General features: G+C 43.5%; 1 protein-coding gene across 1 annotated transcript in view; it reads left to right on the forward strand.

Annotated features, from left to right (window-relative positions):
* The first annotated feature begins 2036 nt into the window (after positions 1-2036).
* The window catches only part of CNTN3 (contactin 3), a 393326-nt gene continuing 374741 nt past the window's right edge, over positions 2037-20621 (forward strand). The window contains exon 1 of the mRNA XM_084832495.1: positions 2037-2322. The gene's annotated coding sequence lies outside the window, so the exon portion shown is untranslated. The remainder of the gene's footprint in view (positions 2323-20621) is intronic.

The raw sequence follows: 20621 nt of genomic DNA on the forward strand, positions 1-20621 counted from the left end.
GTAAACATGATAATATGGGTAGGGTTGGAAGTTGATATGACAGCTTCACCATTTACCAAAGTCAGACTGGATTCATTCCTCCAGGGTACTCAAGTTATTCCACCGATCTGGGCAAGAGACTGAGAATTTATGATTTCATGTAGGCTGAAGCCATTAATGAGAAGTGATGGCTTAATAACGGGAGAAGTGAACATTTTGTAGATTGTGCTCCAAGTTTATATTCCCTGTTTAGAGATGCAAAATGAACCTGGAGCTGATATGTTTCACACTGGTGACTGTAGCAAGCCAAGAAGATTGGTTTCTATAACTGTGCAGTGTAAAAGGATGCAAGGGTTCCTTTCAACTCCCTGGCTTTAGCCCAAGCCAAAGGCTTCTTCAAGCAGGCAAGCTGTTGTGTGACTGCTGAAATGGAAGATTATTTATTTAAAACAGCGCCTCTTGTCTCTCTACCCCCCTCCTCCAGCACTCAGAGAGCAATCAGTGCTAAAGGGAAGGATGGCAAAGCTCAGCGTCTCCAAATTGAAACGCAAGCCAAGGAGCAGAGGAATGCCCTGCAGCTCATCGTAGCCTGTGAATGACAATAAATAACTGGCTAAGGGGGTGTGTTATTGAAAGGTGAGAGGAGGGAGCAGGACAGGTTGCCTCTCTTTTGAAGTATTTCCTCTTCTTGCATCAGTCTGAAGAGATTGCTCTGGATACAGAACAGAAGAAAACCCTTTCCTTTGGCTACAGCACCCCTGGGAGTACAGGTGATCTCTAGCATATGCCTGCAAGGATGTGAAGAGGGGAAGGGAAGGGGGCAAAGGATTAGACCATTTCTTTTGGCAGAAGCTGAGTGGACAGCTGCTGTTCTGCAAGAAAAAGTGGTCAATCGAGTTGCCCAGCCAGAACGTAAAAAAAAATAGGGACACATCTGTGCATCTGCTTAATGGACCACTGCCATTACCTGGGAAATGATAGACAGCTATTTATGTTGTGGGGGGGGGGGGGCTTCGCAGCAATGTTACATTCCTGTATACACTTTTGAACTCTTCTTAGCAGCCTAATCCTATCTATGTTTAACTGCCAATATGTCCCACCAAGGTTGCAGTCCTATGCACGTTGAAACCAGAATGCCTGACTTCTGAATAGACATGTTTAGGATCTCACTATAAGTATGCTGAAGATTGCAGCGCTGGTGGGCTGTGTCTTGAGAATTTCCCTCATTGCTTGGTTTATCTCAGCTATTGGGGGGGGGGGATTTCCGCAGGAATGTGATTCTATTAGGCAGGCTTGAGTCCAGCAGCGACTCTCATTTTAGAAATTAAAAGAAGTCACAGCTTCCACAACTAGCGCTGGCAATGGGTGGCGATTGTGGGGAATACAGTTTAGTGAGTCCAAGGAGACTTACTCTGAGGTAAATCTGCCCAGGATTACAATTTAATCGTTCACTGGCTGTGGCAGCTGCAGGGAGGAAAAGAAGAAGAAGAAGAAGAAGAAGAAGAAGAAGAAGAAGAAGAAATATTGGGAAGAGCACAGTAGGGGCAAAGTGCATATCTGAAGGAAGGAATGGGGCGAGCATGTGAAAAGTGCCTTCCCTTCCAGTAACCAGGGGGGTCCAACAAATGAGGAAGAAGGGCCCGTGGGGGGAGCAAGGGCGCCCCCACTTCCCTGTCTCTGCCTGGGGTTCGAATAGTAATTCCAGAAATGAATAAATAAATCCGGAGATCAGCGTCCGTGCAGCGCCTGTACGGCGGCTTCGATGCTGGCGGGGCTGTGGATCCGCTCTGGATTTCCGTGAGCACTCTGAAGGGAGCTATCCAAGGTTTCGACCCCACTCCCCCGAATAGGTTCAGCACCTTGGATAGCTCCTTTGGAGTTCTGACTGGGACCCAGGGCGGATTCACAGCCCCACCGGGAGCGCAGCCCCCAGCCTCCGCTGCCCTCGCGAGAGGGTGGGAGCCGCGTTCCCCAGGAGTCGCTTCCCGCTCCCTCATTTGCAAGGTGACACTACCCTGAGGCGGGGGAGCACGCGCTGAGGCGGTGTGGGGAGGGCTGCTGAAGGGCGGGAAGAGCGAGCGAGCGAGGAGGCGTGGAGGCGGCAGCGAGGCGGCGGCGCGCGCGCGAATCCCTCGCCTGCCCTCCCGCCGGCGCGCGCGTGACGAGCCCGCTCGGGGTCCTCCCGTCTCCGCCCCTCCCCGCCATCCCCATCGCCGTGTCCGCGAGCGCGGCGCCGTCGGCTCCAGAAGAGGCGGCGGGCGCTGCAGGAGGATTATAGGCTCGAGGCTGCTCCTGGGGAAAAGCGCGTAACGCGCAAAGAAGGGGCGCCCCGCTGGAGAGCAGGTGGGCGGCTGAGGCGGCAGGGGCAGGGCGGAGGTGCTGCCGGGAGGGGCGATGCGAAGGACAGGGGCGGGGGAGCAGGGCGAGGCGAGGGAGGCAAACTTTTCTGCGGGGAGGGGGGCGACCCCCGGCGGGGTCGCAGCCCGGCCCACGTCGTGCTCTTCGCGCGCGCGCGTTGTTTTCGGCCTCTTCTGAGGTGGGTTTTGGCTGGCTGGGGTCTGGAGCGAAGGAGAGTTCGAGGGGGTCACGTTTACAAACGGCCTCTGTCGGCTTTCTGTAAAGTTTGGGAGCAAAGTTGCTGTTGTTGTTTTATTGCGGGGTGTGTGTGTGTGTGTGAATGCCTGTTCTAGCGGTTTTATTTATGCATTTATTCATTCACGGTATTTCTATATACCGTCCAGTAAGCAAGGCTGAGGATGTGGGGAAACTGCGAAACGGTTTGCCCTGCTAATTGTATAGACAGGGCGCTGCTATTTTTGTAAGGCGAGGGCCTCAAGTTTTCTCATCCTGCGCCTTTTTGAGCTTGGTTTCTATTGCTACCAAAAAAATGCGGTGGGGGACGGTTTCATGATTTCTCTTCTTTGGCATTCGCGGCATCCTTTCAGCTTTGCCAAGAAGAAATGAAGTCTACCGATTCCTCTCAGCCGTCTTGCTTGGGGGGTGGGGGGTGGGGAGACTCCAGGGGCTGTTTTCTGAGGCAGTATCCGGGAGCACCTTTGCTTGGTCCTGCTGTTTCTTCTTTTGTACCCTCGCTCTCACTTCATTTTGGAAGAATAAATACATTGCAAAAAAAAACCGACTCCCCCAAAGCCTCTAGGCTGGCTAGATGGGACAATAAGCATAGAACAGAAGTATGCACCTTTGAGAATAAGGTGGCATAAGGTCAGATATTGTGTGCATAAAAATAAAAGAGGCTAGTGGCATCTTAAAGACTAATCGCAATCCTATACGAGCTTATTTAGAAGTAAGTCGCATTGAATTCAGTGGGGTTTACTCCCAGGAAAGTGTGTATAGAATTGCAACCCAATAAATTTATAGTGGCATAAGCTTTTGTGGACTTAAACCCACTTCATCAGATCCATGAAGTGTTATCCTGTTGCAAACAATGGGGCCAAAAGGCCATTCAATCCAAGAGGTACACCCTGTGCTTTCACAGAACATATGCCTTCACTCTTGTAAATGTTAATCGGAATAGTGGAGAAGTTAGTAATGTGTCAGAAAAATATAGTGAGGAGGGCATAAACAACAGGGTGAAATCTTGGTGGATTTCATGTTGTAGCAAAAGAGATGAAGGCAGAATTATCCATGTAATTCCACCTGGGGTTATCTTAGTCCCATTGAATTTAACATTGCACTAACAGGAAAAAGAAAAAAAAAACTCTGTTCAAGTATTGATACTATAAATTGTTATTGTAGAGGACTGCTGGTGACTCACAGCATCTGCATTGCTCAGGGAATTTTATTTTTAAGCTACCCATGAGACAAGCATATTGTCTGTGTGTATATTTTTATTCTCTATGTTAAATTGTCAGCTTTCAATGCTGAATGTATTTACTAAAATCTAAAAAGCCTGACTTTTAGAGCTAGGGAAAGATATGACTCCTTTCTTTAGCAGCATGAGCAATGAAAGATGTTAATGGTACTGTTGATTGCACATCTTTTGCTCTAACTTTTGTGAGCACTAGGGGTCAGATGCTTTCTGCTGGTGATTTTTAAAAAATCGTTTATTGAGTGTCACTTTATTTGTAAACTGAAGTGTTTGTTTTATGCAATCTAATTAGAAGGGTGACAAAAGTGTAGTCTTCCTTTCTAACACTTCCATCAACAATGCTACTTGAGAGAAAACTCGTTCTGCTTCAACATTCCCAGTTTTTAAACAGCAACAACACGTTATGGATCTCCTTCAGAAATACAAGACTTCAGGTCTTGTACAATTTGCTAGCTCTTTTTAAGAGATTGCAGAGAAATAGTTGCAGTTGTAATGTCAATCTTACTGGATTAAGCAGGTCATCATCCTGCTCACCCATCCGGAGCTATTCTCCACAATACATGCCTCACTGGGCTATCCATGCTTGGTAATTTTAATGTTAATTTGATATGCTTGTCCATTCCTTTGTGTTTGATATTGTTTCACACTGTGATGTATTGAATGTTCTGTCTGATACTGTGGTGTATTGATTGATGGTTCTATTGGATCTTTTGTGACTGCATTTGACACCGTGGTTAATGTGACAGACACATTCCTGGATTTGGCCACAGCTGGCTTTCTGTGGCATTTAGGTTGCAATCTTATACTCATTTACCTAGGAGTACACCCTATTGAACTTGATGGGACTTACTTCTGAGTAGGCATTATAGGATTGCACTGAAAGGCTTCAATCATATACATAGTTACCTGTCCAACTGAAATAAATAGGACTTAATTCTGAATAGACATGCATAAGCACTGCAATGAGTTCTTGCCCACTGATTTGATCATAGACATAGTATCATCACATCTTGCTTTCTGCCAAAGTGATAGAGCACATCCTTTACATGTAGAAAGTCTCAAGTGCAGTCCTTTCAGCTAAAAGAATTTCAGACAATATGGCTGGGGGGAAAACCACTGCCTGTCAAGAGTAGACAGTATTGGACTGGATGGACCAATGATCAGATTATGTACATGGCAGCTTCTTGTGTACACAGACGGCCAGAAAAACCAGTGGATACCTTGTTCTGCATTCAACTAGGCTTGTAGTTTAATCCCTTTCAACAGCATGTGAGAATACCACCAAATGCAGTGCAAGCTATGTTATCCAATTTTGAGGGCTGTGGCTGAAGTTTTATAGGCACTTTGGAAACTTGTTATAAAAGAAATTTGATTTCTGACTGAGACTCTCACATGCAGAGTTTCAGACAAGAGTGACTTTTTTTAATAGACAAAGCTATAAAAATAAATAAAGATTTATAACAGAGGTTCTATCTGACTTTTACAGCAATACAAATAACATTTCCTGGATGCATGCAGACAGGTGTGGAATTTCATTATTTGTTTATTCATTATAAACAAGGCTTGGCTTCAGGAGCATTTGAAACAGATGCTTCAAGAAGAGTGTTTGACAGAATTATTTAACAGAGGCTTGTAATATTAACCGCAGAAATGTTGATAAATTCTGAGTCTTCTAAATATTTCATTTCTTGATAGTCTTGGACACAACTAGGCTTCATATTTTCCCCCTAGGGTGAAGTATGCAGATACTTCAGCACTTTCAGGGCTATGATTCTTTCATTTACAAGGCATAATCATTATTCAGAAATCTGAATAATGTTCGGATTCAAAATATTGAAAGTTTGTAATATTTTCATTGGATATAATGCCTTCACATCATGATACAACCAGTCACTAGCCTGGGATCAAGTGGAACTGGGAACCAAAATTCCTTTTGGATATACATTCTGTGAGCGACATCGAACATAGTGTGAGCAGACCCCTGCTTTCACAACAGGATGTTCCTATCCTGTCCTTTCACCTGGGCCCCCCCAAGCCCTATTCCAGAGTGTCCCCCAAATCCTCTGGAGCAGATTTGGAGGGGGGGTGGGGGGCTGTAAGTGAAGGGCAATCAACTCTAATAATGGATGCCATCCCTTTGGTGGACAGACACAGTTGGATTTCATCCTTTAACTTTACTTTTCCCCCTAGGATTCAGGATCCTGAAAATATTAGCTGCAGTTTTTTTTCTAAAGCAAGGTTCTTCTTGTGCCTGGCCATGTGGACAGTGCTTGATAAATTTTGTAACTGAAGCGAGAGGGAAAGATGCTGAACAGAACTTCCAGTAGTCATGGGCTCCATGCAACTCTTACCCCTTTCCATGATAAACAGAACATTAATAAATTACATACAGTATTTATTTATTTATTTATTCTGATTTATTTTATTTATTTTATTTATATACCACTTTTCTACCCAAGAATAACACTCACTGCAACAGCATGCAGATGCAGTCAGAGCTTTTGGACTGCGTAATTTCATTGCTGATTATATTCAGAACTGTGCATAAATTTGTAAGTGATTTAATAGACTCATACAGTATATCAGACCCAAGCTGAGAATAATTTATTGAAAAGATTAATTTAAAAGGCAACTAATTTTAGTTTTTTAATTTACGGAAAGTGATTGATAATAAAAGAAATGCTTGTCATACTTGTCAATGTCAGGACACTGAATTGTAATAAAATTTTGTTTGGGAGAAACACTTGTATTGGAACTAAATAATCTGTATTGTGTTAAGTTGGAATGTGTGAAAATAAAACCATGTGTCATACAAAGACTTGTATATATGAGTTTTTTAATGTTGTTGGCTTATATATGGAGATTTCACCATTGTTGCATATGATATTTCTGGAGCCACTTTACATTATTTTTTTTAACATGAAATGGTTGTGTTAGTATTGCATGTATCCATATGTCACCTGTACTGTCTGGGTAGCCATCATGAAATGAGTTGTTCAAAAACCAGTAGGCTGTGAGAGAAAGCATGTGGTGTGTGTTTGGCTTGTTTTGCTTGTAAAAGCAGGAAAACATTTGTAATGCAGGACAAAGACCAGATTAGAGGGGAAATAAATCAATTTCTTGTCTGTTAATATTTAAAAGCGATACCACAACAGCCCATTGTTAACCCACGATGGGCTGTTGCATCATGCCAGGTGTCCATGGGCACCATTTTTGCTGTGGATGTTGTGCAAACCTAAGTGGCAGGGGTTGTTTGAGGGCTAGAAAACACTCAAATAACCTATGGCTTGTTTTAGCGTTATTTGAATGTTGTCTAACCCTCAAACAACTCCTGCTATGTGGGTTTGTACAACATGACAACCCATGGCAAGCTAGGCACCCATGGGGCACCATGCAAAAATGGTGCCTGTGGGTACCCAGCACAACACAACAGCTCCCACGGGTAAATAAACCCACAGTGGACTGTCATGTCATGCCTATAGCCCTTATTGGGCAACATTTGTGTATCCCTGGTTGATGGGAAGGAGATCATGGGTTGGATTGAGTTTCAGAAACATGCAACAGTGCTGGCAGAAACAGATGTCTCCACCGCCTCCTCTCCACAGTAGCCCCTCCAACCCCTGACAATCCTATAGAGCATTGGGGGGACTGTAGAATAGGCCCTGTGGATTTTTGATCCCCTGAAATCAGGCAGAGGCACCTTCAGTGACTATGCATCATTTATAGCTTAGAATATAAAATTCTTGTATTTGTTATATTTATGAAATGAACAGAGCAATTTATTTATTTATTTATTTATTTATTTAAATATTTTTCTAGGTCATCTTTTAGGATAAAAGCCCTCTCATGTGTCTTGCATAAAATAATCCTATGCATGTTTATTCAGAAGTAGGACCCATTCTATTTAGTGGAGCTTACTCCCAGGATTGCAACGTCAAAAGTATAAATGCCTTAGTTTTATAGAAGCAAAATAGTGAATGTCCCTAATGAGGTATGTGTGTGCACAGACTGCTGTATCCTTTCCTGCTTAAGCACATCTATCTTAGTTTTAGTTATTGCCATCTGAGAAGTAGGAGGAAATATAGATTAAAAATTGATACCACAAATTTTGTAGAATACAGAAGAAAGTGTGGAGAGAAACTCAAATCTCAATATTAAGGACTAGTAGCATATTTGGATATCAAGTTAAACTTATATCAACATTGAAAATAGGAATTATCATTTGCTCATGCTGTAGATTCTCTTACATGCAAATCTTCATACTGCACACTTTGAGTGAGTAAAACCTTGTCTTAAAAACTATTACATTCATTCCAGAAGAGAAAATATTAATAGGAGTTTTTCCAGTGTCCTCCAAATCTCTAACGTTTTCATTGGAAAAATTGAAATGAAGGCCTTGGGAAAAATAATGTCCCCCAGCATTTTTCTGGGTGTCCCCCTGCCCCCCAGCCTTCACATCTCTAGGACTTGTAGTGCAGTCATGCATCTATGCAGATCAACTCTAGAGCTAAATACTAAACACTGTACCCAGCCACTGAAAAGTGGCTTGGAGATGGTTAGCTAAATAGTAAAATAGCAGTGGTGGAGAGCTTTTCAAATGTGGTAGTTCAGCCAAGTGGTCCATGGATATCAGGGCTACCTAAACAATTCCAAAGCATGTTTTAAAAATTGAACATTATTCAGTATTACTCTTAGCTTTGTGGTTAACCAGAGTAAAAATATACTTGAGTCAATCATTCCTAATGATAACACTTGATGGCACTCTCAGCAAGAATATCTCTGTACCTAACCAATTACACAGGGCAATCATGATGACAGCTTTTGAGCCAGTTACTGAATGCAATAGGTAGTTGCTGGAAGTATCTGCAGGTAAGATACTAGTATTACCACTACCTCTATCTATTGCATTTAAATGATTGTCCTTCTCTCATTTTTAAAAAGCCAACAGCAAATGAAACCTCAACATAAATAATAATTTTAGAAGAATATCAGTTATGAGACATTATGTCCTGGTATTAATTTAAACCATATGATTCATCCCTCTTTATTTCTGAATTTATTTTATACATTTTTATACCACCCTTCAACCAAAAGTTCCCAGGTTGGTTTACAAGAAAAATAAAACAGCAGTGAAATCAGTATAACATTTTGACTTAACAGGGGTCTATAAACAGCTTGGGACCTAAATACCTAATGGAACACCTCCTCCCATATGTACCTGCCCGTACATTAAGATCATCCACAGAAAGCCTTATTTAAGTACTCCCCTGCCTCCCCTGCCCTAAGTAAGGGTTTAGAGGCAAACAACCAATACATTGAATTGTGCTTGCAAGCAAAATGGCAACCAGTGCAGTTAGTTAAGCACTGGAGTAATCTGCTTCCTACATCCATTCCCAGTTAGTAACCTGACAGCTGTATCTTAACAAACTGAAGATTTTGGGCAGTCTGCATGTAATACATTATAGTAATCAATCCTAGGTGTTATTATCATGGATTTCTCCATCCATAAGAAGCTGTAGCTACCCCACTCCTAAGAGTGACCTCATGACTGCCTCTTTCAAGACATGATTTACCCTCTAATATCAAGATCAAAGACTAGGTGGTAGAGTCTGAACATTTATCCTACATATTTTTTTTTAAAACCTAACTTGCTCCTTGTTTCCTTTGATCCCTAGTATTTTTAAAACATCCTGGACTTACACTTCTGAGAGTCCTATGTCATAAAGTTGGCAATATTACATAACTGTTCATTTTGAAATAGCTACATTAAAAAAACCCCTCAAAATCTAGATTACCTTTACAAGCATCTCAGTTTATGTTGATGCATCATTTGTGTAAAGAAAGTATATTAACTAGTATTCTGTATTTAAAAATCAATAAAGAAAGAAGTTATCTGTGGAATGAGTTGTATATTTTGAAATTATTCTGTGCTACTACTTGGTTACTTTTTTTATTATTACTTTGCATTGTGTCTCACCTTCAGAGAAAGTTCCATGAGAGATAATCTTTTTTTCTGCACTTGAAAATAATTTGCAAGTGGACATAGGACATGAATGTATAAAACTCCTTTCTAACCTTAGGTCAGATTTTCCCATTTGTTTTGTGGTTACAAAATGAATGGAAAATATAAGATTTAAGCATAGGAAGAAAACAAATTGCACTGAATTCACTTGTTCAGTATTTTTCCATTTCCAAAGAGCATTGTGACTCCTGATTGCTACATTGTGGGTTGAGGTTGGTTGGAGCAACAGTCTAATATGGATTCTGTAAGAAGAACAGGGAAATGGTTTCAATTTGCATTTCTTTTTTACCTGTTTGCTTGACAAAGATGTTTGGATGACTGGAGTCATCTCCCTCTTGTTTTATATCTGAGGAGGAAAGTCCCAAAACTATGCAGTGGAATTTATTGGTGGGTATGGTCCCTTTATTATGCCTTGGTCCATTTGTGGTCGAGATCCTTCCATATAATCACTCCTACTTAGCATTTCTGAGTGACTTTACCAAAAGTTGAACTGATAACACCCATACATTTGCTTCCCTTTATAAATTGCCTGATGCATGTGACAGCCATACCATGAAGTACCTGGGGAAAATAGGTGCATGTGTAACCTGACCAAGACTTGGCTACACAGCCCACAGCATTTTTGTTCAAGTCAGTAAGTTTTTGTTCAAGTCAGCGAAATGACAGCATCCTTATTCTTTTGGTTCTAAATATCCCTCGGCTTGGCTGGCAAGTTATGAAATTGCTCCAAGAAACATTCAGAAACATCAAATTACCAAACTGTGGCTGTACTGGATGTTTTCTGAACTTCCAGATAAAAATTTTGAGATTGATTTTACCTTGGTGGCAAGGTGGTAGTTCCCCCCGCTTCTTTAAACTAAATTAAAATTGCATCACCTGTGGAAGCAATACTAGAGCTCTTCTGGATGGCAATAGTCAGTGGCCCATAAATTTTGATTTATTTTTCACCAAGATGCCTGATCAGTATGATGACTCATCTGAAGTGGTGTCATTCCAATTGGGAGGGAGGCAGAATGTTGGCTGCCGACTGCCCAGAAGTGCTCTGATGGTGCTGCCACTGCAGCCAGTAGCAAAAATACAATTTTAAAGGCTAATGAAAATAATTATAGGAAGCACTGCTGCTCACAGCCATGGTAAACTTGCCATCAAGAAATCTGTTGAATAATCCCCCCTCCCTGAATAATCCCCCCTCCCTGAAAACACTGATGCCCCTCTCCCCAGTTCTCCAATATGGAGGTGTATTGGGGTGTTTGTTCATTTGTTTGTTTGTTTCAACCCTGGTTTAAGTATGGTGCTCTTTGTTACAATTTGTACCTGTAAATAACTTGCAACTTTAATAATTATAAATGCAACTTGTCAACATGTGTATAGAACATCCCTTCAGTACCCATCCAAAGAGGGTACACTGCATGCAGTCAGTTCCACAAAAAGAGGTGCCAGATGCATTTAAAGTCCAGAAGAAACCCTTAGCCATCATATAAATCCTCTTCTTCCTTCCGAATGCTGTATGCGGATCTTCTTGCTGGTTCTGGGAAGCATCTGCATTTTAGATTTGCAAACAGATTAGCAATAAGTAGACAGTGAGCTTCAGAAGGTCTGTTCTGCTGCTGTCTAGGCCTGCTAAGGAATTTGCCCTCAGCAGGGGATAAAATGGAAGCAGCTTAAATGCTCCGTGACCAAGGATGCTTCCTGGTTCAGACTGGGTAGAGCCATCTCACAAAACCTTTATTCCCATAAGAAAATTAACTGACAGCCTGATATCTTAAAGCAACAGTAACACGGACTACACACAAAGAATGCTCACACATGTTCTACTGGATCTCAGATAGTGTATATTTTTATGCCCATTTAATGTTTAATTTTGGGTTCATTAGCTGCCATGTTTGCTGCTTTGTTCAGAATAATAATTAGAATGATTTTAGAACTTATAGCAGTATTCATGCAAATTTAAAAGTGGTGCACAAAAAGCAACAATATTACATAAAATTAAAACCATCTGTCAAAATGGTAAGAACTATCAAATGCAAAATTAACAAATGAACAACCTGAGGCTTTCTGAAGAAGGACATTTTTAAACTTTCCTCCTAAAATTCATGCCTTTTGCAAGATAATTCCAGAGCATTGGGGTTACCACTGGGAAGGCCCTGCATCTTATGGAAGCTGATTGGAGCCTGGTGTGAACATGCAGTAGAATGCGGTGGTAATGAGGTAGAAAAGACTTGATATGATAGAATGGACTATGTCATTTCAGTAGGGATGTCAGAGAATTCCGCCACGGATCTCGGTGAGGCCGAATGCCAGTGCATTTGGCCCCCTGAAATCCGTGGCAGAACGAAGACTCCCCGCCCCTCCACCCCGCAAAATGGGCCCAGAACGGAGCACCTACCTGCTGCTGTCCACGCTGACTTGCGAATGGCGGCCATGTCTGCGGCCGCCATTCGCTTCTTCCATATTGCCGTGATAGGCTACGTAAATACTTACGTAGCCTATCACGGGGATGTCAGAAAATTCCGCCATGGATCTCGGTGAGGCCGAATGCCAGTGCATTCGGCCCCGCAAAATCTGTGGCGGAACGGCCTGCCCCCCCCGCCCCCCCACAGATCCCCCCCGGGACGAGACTTACCTGGAGCGGATGTTCCAGGCGGCGGTGGCTGTGGTGGCTGGTCTTCCGACCGGCTGCCGCCACCGCCATTTGCAGTCTTGTCTTTTTTTTTTTTTTTTACAGAGATGTGATAGGCTACGTAAAGACTTACGTAGCCTATCACATCCCGGTTTAAAAAAAAAAATGCGTACGCTTACGTAGGCTAAAATGGCAAATCAAAAAGGGACGCAAATAGCGCCCACTACGCTATTTACGTTCCCCTTTATTTTCGCCGTAATAGTCTATGTAAATATTTATGTAGACGAAGACGGCAAAAAATAAGGAACGCAAGTGGCGGCCGTAGCCGCCACCATTTCCATACACTTTTTTTTTTTTTACCCAGAGCCCTCCGCGGCCGGAAATCTGGCTTCGGACGGCCCTGGCCTGGGCCTGGCTGGCTGCTCCATAGAGCTGCCGCAGAGCACAGCCGGCTGTCGAGGATTCCGGGGGGGAGGACCGGATCGCCTCCCCCCCACCATGAACATAATCCGCGGAAAGGTAAGTGACTTTCGTACATCCCTAACATGGCTAACGCAGGGACGCCATTTGCGTCCCTGCGGAAGCCGTGATAGGCTACATAAGTATTTACGTAGCCTATCACAGCTTGACTAAGAGAACGCAAATGGCGGCCACCGTAGCCGCCACCATTTGCGTCCACTATTTTGTTTTTTGTTTTTTTTTCTGTGATAGGCTACGTAAATATTCATGTAGCCTATCACAGCAAAATACAGGGACGCAAATGTATTACAGGGACGCAAATCACAGCAAATACAGGGACGCAAATCACAGCAAAATACAGGGACGCAAATGGCGGCGGCTATGGCCGCCGCCTTTTGCATCCCTGCAGGCTGCCCAGCGGCCGGATGTCTGGCTGCGGGTGGCCCCGGCCAGTGGCTCTGCGGAATCTCTGCGGAGCGGAGCTGGCCGGAGAGAATTTCGGGGGGAGGGATGGAGCGCCTCCCCCCCACCGCGAATGTCACCCTTCAAAAAGGTAAGTGACTTTCAGATGATGAGTGGGACAAGGAAATTTTCAAAAGTTTCCCTATTATTTTAAAGGAGGAAACTGCAATTAGAAAACTAGCACAGCAGGGAGTTGCCCTACATAGGACTTTTTTTGTGAAGTGCTGTTTTTTTGTAATTGTGTAAAGCTAATAAAAACAGTGTCTGAAGTGTGACACTCCACTCTACCACCCTCAGGATACTACCTTCTTATTGTGCTGCATATGTTTCATTATGCCCTAGGCATATGAAACAAGGACTACTAAGAAGATTTTAAGTGCCAGTGAGAGTGCATGTGGGTTCAGTTCAGGCATGGAAAGTCTTTCCTGAGATAATCAGGCCCCGGGCTGTTTATGGCTGTAAAGATTCAAAGCAGCACTTTCAATTTACCATTGGCAGTACATGAATTGTTATTTCTCCCTACTGACTTTTAATCCTATCTATATGTGTCTTAAGGTCAATTCACACCAATGTATTCAACATTTCATCACATGTCAGAGGTGAAAGTCTTGTACCTGCTAGTGTGGTTGATCCTCTAGGTATTTTGGTATTTTTGTTTTGCGTTTGTTAACAAATAGCACACATTTTTGAAGATGCCAGGGAAAAAAAGACCTCTTTAGTTTAGAAAGTTTTTGTGAAAGGATTTAGATGTAGAAGAGCTGAAGCTGTACGATGTATGTTTCTCATAATTTCTTCTTGTCCATCCCCATGAAATCCTATCTTCCTTTTTTGCTATCATATTATTTGATTCTTCAAAACCCCTAAAATGCAAATAGTAACTTAAAATAGTTAGCTGCAAATATTCTGTGTAGACATTTATTACAATGAAGTGTTTCTTAAGAATTTAATATGAAGTGACTGAATTCATTCTTCCCAGTTTTACATAATTGGGTTGCCTATTTATGGTTATAGGGTCAGTTTTCATGAATGTGATTAATATAAAATAAGGCAACAGAACAGTGTAACAATGGTTATCATATACATTCATGAAAGTACAATCTCTTTAGGACTAAGCTCCACTACATATCTGAATATATGGATTTTGATATAGTTTGTTCTTCAATTTTTCATTGCAGTATATGCAATGGGTTTTTTTCTTCTATACAATTGTACTTCATAAAATTTGTAACCTCTTGTCACAGTATCTAAAATCTTTGTGGCAACCAAGTCCAAATGCCAAGATGAAAAAGGTAATTTCCCCATTTATCCCTGAGTCAGCACGCTACCTCATGCTGTTTTAAGAATGCTGTGTGTGTGCATGTTAAATGCCCATGCCCTTCAGTTACAGCTCATTTTTAAAAGCTTTGTGAATTTCTTACATTAAGTTGAGTTGATTTTAATGACTTTTCTGGGCATATTCAGATACATGTTCAGATAATTTGCAATAAGCCTAATTTACAGGAATCACAAATTCTACAGTTGCATGCACACTTGGGAGGAAATCCTACCGAACTCAGTGTCACTCAGTTCTGAGTAAATGGGCTTGGACTGCAAGATTTTTAGTGCCATGTGCAGCTTTTTAAATACTTTTTGGCTGCAACACAATACCTGTTCACCTTCGAGTAAGCTCCATTGGAATAAATAGGGTTTACATCTGAATAGACATATGCAGGATTGCACTGTTAAGAACTTTATTATTATGAGCATTAGAAGATTCTTGGATTTGAATCCCTTATTTAAGGTCAATGTATATCTATATAAGAGCAGTTCTGGAAATTTATGTTGATAAACTCTAACTGTGAAGCACATTTTTGCTTCTGCAGCTCTTCTGAAATTACATTATCATGCTAGTAATTTTGAAATCTTGTTTCAGTCCAACAGAGCTTGACATTCAAAAGATGTTTTATGGCTACATATATTTATCTCTTCTGTGGTATTAAAATATAATCATTCACAAGTTTTTATAGTTGTAGATTTCTTCTGCAATAAATCAGTGAAGACAATCAAGAAGCTTCGCGGACCTTGATTTAGTATAAAGTGCCGGCAGTGTAGTAGTACTTTACATTGGAGGTGAAAGAAGTCATTGATGGCAGGACTTGAGTAACTGAATCCAGAGCAAGCTATTACGGTAAACACTGCTGAGCTTACAAGATACTGATTTCTTTAATCCTTTGGCAGAAAGCTCCATGGTGCCCAGTGTTGAAGGAATTATGTTTTCGTAACTCAATGAAGCATGTTAATTTAGCTGCACGCAAAATGCCAAATTACTATATTTTCATTTTATTTATTTTTGATCACATACGTAGCTGTAACAGGCTCCCGGAAATTTTGTAAGGGATATTTTCTCCAACAATCAAAAATCTCAGTCTTTGGCCTTCCTCATACTTCATTTCTTTCTGAATACTTTTACACTCCTCCCTCCATTAATCGGACTGTTATATTCCCCCTCCATTACTTGGACTATTTAATTTAAGCTGAATAATGTGTAGTCATTTGATTGTGAACAGTTTGCTTGTAGTCACACTTTATCATAGGCTGCATGGTCCTAAAGGTGCTTAAACACATACCTTACTGTGTATGTGTTTTGCTTTACTTTACAGTTGATATTCATTGATTAAGAAAACCTGCCAATTTATGACCAGAGTTAAGGCTATCTCATGTTGGTTTCAGTTCCACAAACCTAGGAAATTAGAAACTGATGCCTTAACTGATGATCCTTATGATCACTAATGATATTGTGCAATGTCAGAAATTGTGCTTGCTTACAGCTTACCCTCCATGTGCCCACACTTTTCTTTGGTCCTTGAGGCCCAAATCCAGATGGGGAGGACGGAGTGCTTGAGACCAGCAAAGATGTCCCACATTATCCTGGTTCTGTATTGCCTTATGAAGGAACTGAGCCTAACTGTATTGCTTGAGGAATACAGAGGAATCCATGCCTGTTTCTTGCTTACATCAGTAGCTGGTAGGATGGGTTAAACAGTACATGGGTCAAAAAGCTGGGGGGAGAACTGCAGATCACAGATACCTGTAACTGAGTGTACATCTGTTCATACAGAGGTTTCTGGATGATAGCATTGTATGCTTTTGCCCATTGAAGGGCATTCTTTTACCTGGAAGAATATGTGACGGAATACTTTAACAGTATAACCCGTTCATTGCTGCTGTATTCAAATGTATTGATTAACAAACATTAAAAATAAGGAATTCTTGGATCTTGCATGGGTTATTTTTTAAATTCAAATAATTACTCATAAAAATATTGTTGCTAATCTACACATAAATAGATCCTTGCATGTATAGTGGGGTCTGGAACAGTTACTAGTTCTGCCCAAACCTTTATAAATATCAGTAGTCCGTGTGTGTGTGTGTGTGTGTGTGTGTAGTACCTACTAAAAATACCGTTATGAAACTTTGAAAAATTGAATAAAAATCAAAAATATTTGCTGACAGGAATGTATTTAATAAGGGTGAGGGAGAAGGAAGGAAGCAATTGGAACAGTTGAGATAACTATACGATTTGATTAAGTCTTCCTCTCTTATTTATTTATTTTATTTATTAGCTGCTCATCTGGCTGGCTACCCAGCCTCTCTAGGTGGTGTACAAAACTAATAACAAATTTACATAATCAACTAAATGAAACAACAACAACAACAACACTGCTCTAAAAAACCTTAACCCACCCCAAATGCCTGCCTGAACAGCCAGGTTTTTAAAGCCTGGCGGAAGCTCATCAAAGAGAGGGCATGGTGGGGGTCACTAGGGAGGGAATTCCATAGACTGGGGGCCACCACAGAAAAGGCCCTCTCCCTAGTCCTCACCAGCCTAGCTGTCCTGGCTGATGGGACAGACAGAAGGCCTACCGAGGCCAATCTCATTGAGCGGTGTCCCTGGTGTTTTGGAGGTCCTCCTTAAGATAGACTGGGCTGGAACCATATAGGGTTTTAAAGGTCAATGCCAACATCTTGAATTGGGCCTGAAAAATAACTGGTAACCAGTGCAACTCCTTCAGCACTGGAGTGATGTGGTCTTGCCAATGGCTGCCTTTAATCAGGCAGCCTGCTGCATTCTGCACCAGCTGCAACTTCTGAACCATCTTCAAGGGTAACCCCATATATATGCTGCTGCTGAAAGCCAGGTCAGTGAATGGTAAAACAACTGCTTTCCAGGACTTGATCCTGGATGAGCACACTGACCTGGCCTGTATTACAGAGACCTGGTTGGATGAAGCTGGGAGGGTTAATCTCTCTTAGAGAACCCTCCAGGGTTCTCTGTCCAGCAGCAGGCAAGACCTGGGAGGTGGGGAGGTGGAGTGGCAGTGGTCTATCAGGATTCAATCCCTCTGACCAGGTGCCCTATCCCTCAGTCTGCTGGGTTTGAGTGTGTGTATTTGAAGGTGGGTGCTCGGGACAGAATAGGGATTCTGTTGGTGTACCGTTCACCTCACTGCTCCACCCAGGGTAGTCTCGGGGTTGGTGTTGGAGACCCCTCGGCTTGTTGTGCTGGGGGATTTCAACCTCCATGCTGAGGCTGCCCTGTCGAGAGTGGCTCAGGACTTCATATATGCCATGTCAACCATGGGTCTGTCCTAAAAGGTATCTGGCCCCACCCATCCTGCTGGGCACACTCTGGATCTCATTTTCTGTGCTGGATGGAGTGATGGTGATCTGAGAGTGGAGGAACTCTAGTTCCATTGTCATGGATAGATCACTACCTGGTGGGGTTTAGACTTGCTGGCACTCGGAACCTCTGCAGGGTTGGAGAGCCAATTAAGATGGTTCACCCCAGGAGGCTGATGGATCCAAATAGTTTCCTGACAGCTGTTGGGAATTTTCTTGTTGCCTCAGCAGGAGATTCTGTCAAACCCTGGCCAATCTCTGGAATGGAGAAATGACCAGGCCATGGACACAATCGCTCCTGAGCGTCCTCTCTCATGAACTGGAGCCACACCAGCACCCTGGTTTTTTAGGGAGCTGGTGGTGATGAAATGAGTGAGAAGACGACTAGAGCAACGTTGGCAGAAAAAGCAGAGTGAATCCGATCGAACACGGGCTAGAGCCTATTTGAAGGCCTACTCTGTGGCAATACAGGCAGCAAAGAAAATATTTTTTTCTGCCGCTATTGAATCTGCAAAGAGCCATCCAATGGAGCTGTTTCAGGTGGTCAGGGGTCTTTTATACACTAACCCGCAAGAGTATAATTTAAACCTCTCGACAGCCCATTGTGAACTTTGCACTTTGCAGACAAAATCGCTCGGATCCACTCTGACTTGGACACTGTAGTTGATACAGACCCAGTGGATGTAACTTTGGCCCCTGCTTGTCCAGTGTTGTTGGATACTTTTCAATTTGTACAGCCTGAGGATGTGGACAGGATCCTGGGAGAGGTGAGAGCCACCACGTGTGCTCTAGATCCTTGCCCTTCCTGGCTCATAAAAGCAGGCAGAGGTGGACTGGCTGAGTGGGTAAATGTAGTAGGGATGTCAGAGAATTCCTCCATGAACTCCAGTGAGGCTGGATTCTTAAGAATCCGCCCCCCCCGGAATCTGTGGCGGAACGGCCTCCCCCCCTGCCACCCAGCGGAATCCCCCCGGGACGGAGCGTACCTGGCGGTGGATGTGGCGGCCCCGGCAGCTCCGGTGGCAGCAGATGTGGCGGCTGCTCCGGCTGGTCTCCCAGCCAGTGCCGGGCTGCTACAGCCACAAATGGCAGCCGTCGTAGCGGCCGCCATTTGCATGGCTGCCTTTCTTCATGATAGGCTATGTAAATACGTGCGTAGCCTATCACGGCAAAGAGCAGGGGCGCAAATGGCGGCCGCTACACCATTTGCGCCCCTGCTCTTTGCCGTAATAGGCTACGCAAGTATTTACATAGCCTATCACAGCTTGGCAGCCAAATCACATAGCGGTCGCCATTTGCGTGGCTGCCTTTTGTTGTGATAGGCTATGTAAATATTTACGTAGCCTAACATGGCTTGGCAGCCATGCAAATGGTGGCCAGTGTAGCAGCCGCCATTTGCGGCTGCAGCAGCCCGGCAGTGGCCAGAATTCCGGCTGCGTCTGGCCCCAGCCGGCGGCTCTGCAGAATCGCCGCGGAGTGGAGCCGGCCAGGGAGGAGCGGAGCCGGCCTGGGACGGAGTGCCTCCCCACCACCACGGATGCCCTGGAACGGAGCCAGGTAAGTGTTTCGTACATCCCTAAAGTTTAGTGGTTAATGCCTCCTTTAGTAAAGGCAGAGTTCCTGCCTGCCTGAAGGAGGTGGTGGTGAGTCCTCTGTTAAAAAAGTCCTCCTTGAACCCCACCATATTGAATAATTATCAGCCAGTCTCTAATATTCCATTCCTGGGCAAGGTATTGGAGCACATGGTGGCCTCCCAACTCCAGGGATTCCTGGATGAGACAGATTATCTAGATCCATTTCAATCTGGCTTCAGACCCAGTTATGGGACAGAAACAGCTTTGGTCACCTTGGTGGATAACCTATGCTGGGAACTAGACAGGGGGGAATGTGTCCCTCTTGGTTCTGCTGGACCTCTCAGTGGCTTTCGATACCATCGACCATGGTATCCTTATGGGCTGCCTCGCTGGGATGGGACTTGGAAGCACTGTTTTACAGTGGCCCCATTCCTTCTTGGATGGGCGGACCCAGAAGGTGGTGCTGGGGGACTTTTGTTCGATGCCCTGGCCATTGGCTTGTGGAGTTCCTTAGGGTTAAATAGCATGGGGGACAAAACAGAACCCTGAGGAACTCCACAGGCCTATTTATTTTGTACATATACATTTATGTACGTATAAAACCACTGGGAGAGGTTGTCCCGAGTTTTGGGGTTCGGTGTCACCAGTAAGGATGGACGAAAGTCCCTTACCTGGTCCCGCAGCTTGCTTCGCGGTGGGGGGGAGGCGCTTCGGTTCTCCCCCCAAAGTTCTTGGCGGGGGGGGAGGAGCCCCGCCCCGCCTGGCCGAAATTCAGGCCGGGGGGGAGGTGCCCCATCCCTCGCTGCCGAAATTCAGGCCAGGGGGGAGCACCCCATCTCCCTGGCTGCGAAATAAAAAAAGTAAAGTAAAAAAAAAAAAACCCAACGTGATAGGCTACGTAACCATTTACGTAGCCTATCACGGCTAGATTTTCAAAGTCAGCCGTGATAGGCTACGTAAATCTTTATGTAGCTTATCACGGGTGACTTTGAAAAAAAAAAGCATGTACGCAAATGG

Source organism: Heloderma suspectum, chromosome 2 (assembly GCF_057233095.1).
Source record: "Heloderma suspectum isolate Gila_16-S chromosome 2, 16-S_ref, whole genome shotgun sequence".
Taxonomy (NCBI): domain Eukaryota; kingdom Metazoa; phylum Chordata; class Lepidosauria; order Squamata; family Helodermatidae; genus Heloderma; species Heloderma suspectum.